A 7050-nucleotide genomic window follows, 5' to 3' on the forward strand; every position below is an offset into this window, starting at 1 on the left:
CATCTAGGGTGGAAGGCGGCTATGGATGAAGAAATGCAAGCTCTTGGTGAAAATCAGACATGGGCTCTAGTCCCCCTTCCTTCAGATAAGAAACATGTCGGTTGCAAATGGGTATTTACGGTGAAACACAATCCGGATGAGTCCATGTCTCATTTGAAAGCTCGTCTTGTTGCTAAAGGCTATAAACAATTTTATGGCATTGATTATGAAGAAACCTTCTCTCCAGTGACTAAATTAAACTCGGTACGTTTGTTAGAATCTTTGGCAGCTAACTCTTCCTAGCAGGTCTATCAACTTAATGTAAAAAATGTTTTTCTAAATAGGGATATAAAGGAGGACATTTATATATAGCAACCACCTGGGTATGTGGTTGAGGGGGAGTCTATATGTCGACTACAAAAATCCTTTTATGGTCTCAAGCAGTCTCCTCGTGCATGGTTTGAAAATTTTAGCCAAGTACTCATACAGACCGGATTCACAAATGCTCTAGTGATCACTCTGTCTTTATTAAAGACACACCAAAGGGCAAGCTAATTATAGTCGTATATGTTGATGACATTATTATAACTGGTAATGATCCTGAGGGCATCCAAAAGACAAAAGAAAGGATATGTACCGAATTTAAGACAAAGGATCTCGGACTGCTCAAATATTTTTTGGGTATTGAAGTACTACAATCCAGATATGGAATTATTTTATCTCAAAGGAAGTATGTCCTTGACCTACTGAAGGAGACCGGAATGCTAGGATGTAGACCAATAGAAAATCCTATGGACTCGAATACAAAATTATGTGCAGGTACTAGAGAAGAAGTAGATGTCAAAAAATATCAAAGATTGGTGGGAAGACTTATTTATCTCTGCGTAACAAGGCCAAATATTTCATACGCAGTCAGTGTGGTAAGTCGACATATGCACAAACCATAACTCAATCACTGGCTTGCACTAAAATGGATATTACGATATCTGAAAGGAGCACCAGGATGAGGGCTCCTCTATAAAAATCATAGACACTTCAACATCGAAGGATTCTCAGATGCAGACTGGGGTGGATCCCCAGATGACAGAAAATCTACTTCGGGATATTGTACGATGGTTGGAGGAAACTTGGTTACATGGAGGAGCAAGAAACAGAATGTAGTTGCAAGGTCTAGTGCAGAAGCAGAGTACAAAGCCATGACACACACAGTTAGTGAAATCCTATGGATTAGATCTCTCCTAACTGAACTAGGGTTTTTACAAAGAAGCTCCTATGAATCTATATTGTGATAATCAGGCTGCAATTCACATCACATCAAATCCAGTCTTCCATGAGAGAACAAAGCATATAGAAATAGTCTGCCACTTCATACGAGAAAAATTCACTGCCGGCATCTTATCTCTCCAGCATGTATCATCATAGAACCAGGTTGCAGACATTTTCACCATACCAGTCACTCACAAAATTTTGTCCAAAATTGCAACAAGTTGGTATCTACGATGTTTTCTCACCCCCAACTTGAGGGAGAGTGTTACAATGTGGAACCTACCATGGCTGGTGGGACCCACCATGAGCTCGAGAGGTGTCAACAAGAGTCCTCATACAAAGTGGCTCTAGCTAAGAGATAAGAAACATGTGCTGGAATTAAATAGAAGATTTGAAGATTAAGTAGGACCCACAAAGATACCACGAGCTGGTATCTCTATCAACATGAGTTGGAAGATCATGTCAAACCCACAAAGGTAAGATCATGAGGTGGTTTCTATCTTGTTTCACGTGATCAAAGGAAAGTTAGAAGTTGAGTTAAAGTAGTCTCTTAAATAGATAATGTAATCTTATCATGATAGGCTTGTCTTGGAGAGTTCTAGTTGGAATATAATTAGGAGTCCTAAAATTACTTGTACATGGACTCTATCACCTCCTTAACTATAAATAGAGGTGATTGTAACTCGGAATTCATCAAGAAAGTTTCTTATTTTTTTCTCCTTTCTCGTGTCAAGTGTTCTCTATCTACTCTCTCTTTTTTCCTTCTCTTCTCTCTCTACCCGAGAGCTCTTCTTTTTTTCCTTTTTTTCTTTCTCTCTCCCCTTGCTCGAGGTATTGCTCATGGGGTCCTCAAGTTAACATAAGGCTTGATTAGCCTTTATCCAATCTGGTATGTCATGGATTTTAAAACATGTATCTATAGTGTGACCATATTTCTTACAATGGGTACATTCCCTTTCGTCTGTTCTAACAAAATCATTCATTCCACCTCTCTCATGTCAAGTGTTCTCTCTCTACTCTCTCTTTTTTTCCTTGCCTTCTCTCTCTACCCGAGAACTCTTCTATTTTTCCTTTTTTTCTTTCTCTCTCCTTTTGCTCGAGGTATTGATCATGGGGTCCTAAATTCAACATAAGGCTTGATTAGCTTTCATCCAATCTGATATGCCATGGATTTAAAAACATGTATCTATAGTGTGACCGAATTTCTTGCAATGGGTGCATTCTCTGTCGTCTGTTCTGACAAAACCATTCCTTCCACGGCCTCAGTTGCGGTCAATTTGATGTTCCCCTATGCCCGGAGTACATAGTGGATGATACTTTAGTAAGAGAAGGAGAAAAGAGTTTGGAATATGAAGTAATGTGGCACATACATCATCAAAAGTGGCAATAGCATAGGCGTTAAGGAGTTGAGTTTTAGAAACTTTGAGATATGGCTTAATGTTTGCTAGGCAAATGGCAGTGACTAAAGCTTCCTTCTGCTTGTCTTGGATAGAGACATTGGCAGAAGTAGGCTGACCTATCTTTCATTCTTGAAGAAAGCCTCTAAAATTAGCCAAATATTCATATATATATATATATATATATATTCTCCTTGTTTAGTGTTGAACATTCTTTGGAGAATATCATGTGGCTTGTGTAAACTGTTGGAGCTAGAGTACAACTTAGCTCATGTCTCCAAAATTTGTTTGGTGGTGTCGAGATGAATAACATTGTTGGAGACAGGTTCTTCCATGAGGAGCCAACTAATTACCAAAGTGTCATTTTTTACCCACTTAGCGTAAGTAATATCTTCTTCATCAATAGGTGGCCCAAGTTTGGTGAGGTGACTAAGTAGATCCTTTGTTATAAGGAACCGTCAAACCAATGTGGACTAGCTCAAAAAATTTAATATCCTTTGCAAGGGTATGGTAGTAATCTTGAGTATATCATTTTTGTTACCCTTGTATTCTTTAGCCATAAGAGGCAATTCAAGGGTAATAATGTACTCAAATTTGAAGTAGCCTAAGTAAGCTACTTGGAGATTCAAGACCAGCCAAGGCTTGCTCTGGTAGATGGGAGGAAAATCTGAGCTTATCAAGTCTGTAGGCAAGGAGGAAACCCAATTAGGCCAGTCAACTTGCTGGCCAAAAATTTATATAATTAATTCTCTAGTCTTCCTTGTAGAGAATAGCAAAAAAACAATCAATAAGCATGAGATCAAGTAAGGTAAGGTAGCAATTCCGAATTAGATATTTCCAAGATCATTCCAAAAATATATTTGACCCCCAGCTTGGGATAAACTAGTATATATGTAGTTCCTAGTGATTTACCAAGAACAATAAGCCACCTCGTGGCTCTCAAAAAAATTCTTCAAAAAAATAAGCACAAAACTGAGTAGAGTTCTTCAAACAATTCGGTTAATGGAGAAGTTTAGCATAGACGCTAGGTAATTATATTTCTAAAATCACTCATAATAGAAGTTTAGCATAGAAGCTAGGTTAATGGATAAAAAAACAATAATTTTCTTCTTTAGGAAATTCTTGTTCCCACAAAATTATAACCTTTTATGCATAAATTCTCAACATAAACTGATTTTTAGCTAAGAACTTGCAAATCGACAAAACTGCCTTGGTAAACTTATTCTTATCCGAGATGCGTAAATCTCAATAATTTCATCAGATGAAGACAACAATAAAATCATCTCTGAACCATCTTCTAAAAATCCGAAAACCAAGAGCATGAAGTAATAATAACAAGAATGAAAAACTTATCTCACAAGCTTCAATCTTGCTTCTCAAATAGTGTTCTATGAGTAACTTTGATCATAACTTATATTGAAACCATTGCGCTAAAAGGTTCGAACCTGTTAGGAAAGCATCAGCATAGATCTTATACAAGGATTGGCCCGATTGATACAAACAAATATTCCAACACTCCCCCGCACGGGGAAAGCCCGTGGACAAATTCACCAGAAAAACCCGGGACAAATTCACCGAAAAAACCCAGGACAAATTCAGTGGGAGTGGGATTCGAACTCGGGACCAACCTGGCTCTAATACCATGTTAAAACTATTGCGCTAAAAGGCTCGAACTTGTTAGGAAACCATCTGCACAAATCTTACATAAGGATTGGCCCGATCGATACAAACAAATATTCCAACAACTTCTTAGAGCATTCTTTTGATGTGGGATCCTAAATTTGATGCTCTGATACCATGTTGAATTTAGGACCCCATGATGTAAATCTCGAGCAAGATGAGAGAGAGAAAAGAAAAAGAGTAATGAGAGAGAGAGATCGGGTAGAGAGGAGAGAAGAGAAAAGAGAGATTCTTCACGAGTTGAGAAGTGGAGAACTTGATTGAACCCTTCAACCAAGACCCCTATTTATACTATTTTTATTACATATTTAGGGACAAGATAGGATCTCTATTATTCCTAATTACATCAATCTTGATTATCCAAATCTACATAAATCAAGGGAAGATAAAACGATTACATTAATCAAGAAAGATTACCAAATATTCTAACTCTTGTGATAAGGATGTCATCTTGTGTGATGACCCATCACGCCACCTCACGTTATCATGGTGGATCCCACCTTGTAACAAGGGTTGTGGAAGATATCTAAACCCACCCCTTTAGCCTTTATATATAAATTTCAAGAGTATATACCCTTCACCCTAGAGAGAGTGAAGAAGAGACAAATAATATAAGATATTTACAATAATGACACACAACAACCATATATGAGAACTAGACTTGGGAGTTGACATTCCTTCCTCTTGCCCAAAAATCAATGAGCTGCAAATGGGTATATATCTTAAAGCATAAACCTAATGGCAACAATGCTCGATATAAAGCTTGATTGGTTGCTAAGGGCTACAATCAATCCTATGACATTGATTATGAGGAAATCTTTTGAACTACTGCTAAAATCAACTAGATATGTGTCCTTATCTCCCTTGATTCAAACTTTTGTTGGTTAATTTATCAATTCAAGATGTTGAAACTTAGGATTCCATGATGTATAATCATGGTAGAAGATGATTAAGAGTTGAGAAGAAGAAGAAGAGTTGTGGAGAGAGGGTTTTAGGAGGAGAAGAGGAAGAGTGACGAATTTGGAGAAAAGATGAGGAAGAATAGGGTAATGAACTTGTCCAGACCCTCCCCCTTAAGTTGTTTTTAAAGATATCAAAAGTACTAATATGACAAGAATACCTTTCACCCTAGTAAGAGTGAAAAAGAAACATAAATCATAAACTACTTACATCAGTGCCATCTTTATTTACCATCATGTTACCACTGTATGGGCCTTCTCCTTGGTTTATGGGCTTGAGCCCATCTTCAACACACTTGGACATGTGGGCCCTCCTTGGTCGTGTGGGCTTGGACCCATCTTCCACCCCCCCCCCCCGGCCCCTCAAGTTGGGGGTGAGAGAACATCATAAACACCTACCTTGCCGTAAATGGTGTATAAGATCTTCCCCTATTACAAGATATGAAACCCTAGAATCAGAATCTTACAATGCACAAATGGAAGCATGGAAATATTTAGAAAGGGACTAGAGGGAGATAGAGCTTTGAGAACCATAGAAGTGAATTCTCATGTTTGATGAGTCATGAACTACACAAGTTACAAAGGGTTATTGTAGTCAATGAGATTTTACCACATAAGTCTCATTCCCTTATTCAATCCTATCTCAACTATTGCCATTTTGGGTCTAAATCTCTCCACAATCCATTTGAAAGAGATTTAGATAGGATCATATTTGACTTTCGCCAACCTTGTGTTGCAACATTTACCGGGTGTGTGCTATTATTTACTGGGTGTGTGCTATTATGTGCGCGCATGTCAGATCTAGCATGCAACTTTGCCATGTACACAATCATCTAGTACACTAGCAGGTATCTCGCCTAGGAATGCACATGTGCATAGTACGACCTAAATCTTTGGTGTGCACCCTCCTATGCCTAGCCCTTGCATAGGTGTGTTTGGGCCATCTAGGGTTGTGGAGTCATTGTCAACTTTTGCTGCCTAACTCAAACTATAACCATGTTAGTGGTGTAACAAAATGTCACCCTAAGAAGGTCTTTAAAGAAAATGTCAAACGTAGCCTAAACTTACTCTAACGAAGAATCACTTTTGAAAGCTTAACAAACAACTCCTATAATAATAGCTTTAATTATTTGACTTATTGTCGTCCTAACAATTTGTCACAAGGAAGTCATTTTTTTTCAAAATGAATTTTTATGTTATTATACGCTTATCGATATAATAATCGAAGCATTTCTTACATAATATTAACTTTTATTAACAATTTGATTATCCTCTCACAATCATCAACTTCAAGTGAGTGCCTTCTTACAAAGTTCTATCCATGAAATAATATATGTCTGTGTCTATTAGACAAATTTAAGTTATAACTCTCTATTATTTTGTATATGTATACCAAGTTGACATGATACTGTTATGCACGCATTAACATTATTATTTTAGTGTTTTCTTTAATTTACTTTATTTTATTTCAGTTTTAGGTCACAGAGGTATTTTAGAATTATTTATTAATAGGGATATTTTTGAAATATTTCATTCATAAAGATATTCTTGTAATATTTTATTAAACCCTAACAGGGTGAACCCTATTTAAGGGGCAAGAGTAATGAGAAAAGAAAAGACATTGAAGTATTAAGAAATAGGTTAAATCTAGAGTAAAGAGGCTTAGAGTTTTCCTCAACGAGCTCTAGGGTGATCAAGCTTCCCTTTGGCTTGATCGTTAGTTTTTCGTTCTCCATATCTTCCTACTATCCCTACAGTAATGCCTGGAA

This window comes from Aristolochia californica, unplaced genomic scaffold, assembly GCF_029961685.1.
Source record: "Aristolochia californica isolate CCGP_79_NKW_82.1479 unplaced genomic scaffold, dmAriCali1.0.hap1 SCAF_8, whole genome shotgun sequence".
Lineage (NCBI taxonomy): Eukaryota > Viridiplantae > Streptophyta > Magnoliopsida > Piperales > Aristolochiaceae > Aristolochia > Aristolochia californica.